Source organism: Galeopterus variegatus, unplaced genomic scaffold (assembly GCF_000696425.1).
Source record: "Galeopterus variegatus unplaced genomic scaffold, G_variegatus-3.0.2 Scaffold2768, whole genome shotgun sequence".
Classification (NCBI taxonomy): Eukaryota; Metazoa; Chordata; class Mammalia; order Dermoptera; family Cynocephalidae; genus Galeopterus; species Galeopterus variegatus.
The window spans coordinates 114,134-114,910 of record NW_007728879.1 but is presented as its reverse complement, the minus strand read 5'-3'; the positions used below and the strand labels follow the sequence as shown (position 1 = coordinate 114,910).

The window sequence follows — 777 nt, the reverse complement described above, 5'->3', positions numbered from 1 at the left end:
AATTCTGTCTATTTTGGAATATTCTACAGTATCCGTTTTATTTTTTTCTTTAACCCAAGACATACATAGGAAAGTACGTTTTCAAAATTTTCCTAGGATTAACCCCTACTTGCTTCTATTTTTTTTATTAATTTTTAATTTATTGAATTGCTTCAAAGAATGTGGTCTAAATTCAGGATCTGTTTTATTTTGAGTTGCTTTGTACTAATTTTGCCAGATAAAGAGTGATCCTCGTAATTTCCACGCTGAATTCTTCCTTATGTTCAGGAATACTTTTGGATATTATGTCTTTTTCTTTTTTGGTTATCATTCAGGGCCATTATTATCTGTGGATTCAGCTACTTTTCATATCTGTTAACTTTTATTCACCCTCTATTTTCTTACCCTTTTTTCTGTTTGCAAGATGATTTCCTCAATTGTATCTTTATTCTCATTGGCTAGATTTTTGTGCAGAATCGTTCCATGCTTCATTCATATCATTTTAATTACTGCGTTTGGATTCTGGTGCCATTATTTGTTTTTTGTTTGTTTGTTTGTTTTCTTTCCTATGCCAGTTCTCACTGCATCTGAGCCTGTCTTATCTCTTAATCAAAGGCTTCATTTTTTGGTTAAATTTTGTGAGAGTGTAAAGCACATGTGCTCTAAAGTTTCCTCCCCTTTTTGCATAGGATTAACATTCCAACTAAGCCCTCTATCTGCCTTCTGCACCTAGTAATTTTCTCTCCTTTGGGGGAATAATTTTTCATAAATGTTAGATACACGCATACATATATATAT

At 32.2% G+C, this 777-nt stretch overlaps 1 protein-coding gene across 7 annotated transcripts in view; it reads left to right on the top strand.

The window, feature by feature from the left end:
- Positions 1-777, top strand: part of OSBPL6 (oxysterol binding protein-like 6) — a 212,173-nt gene that overhangs the window by 115,120 nt on the left and 96,276 nt on the right. The gene's annotated exons all lie outside the window — the stretch shown is intronic.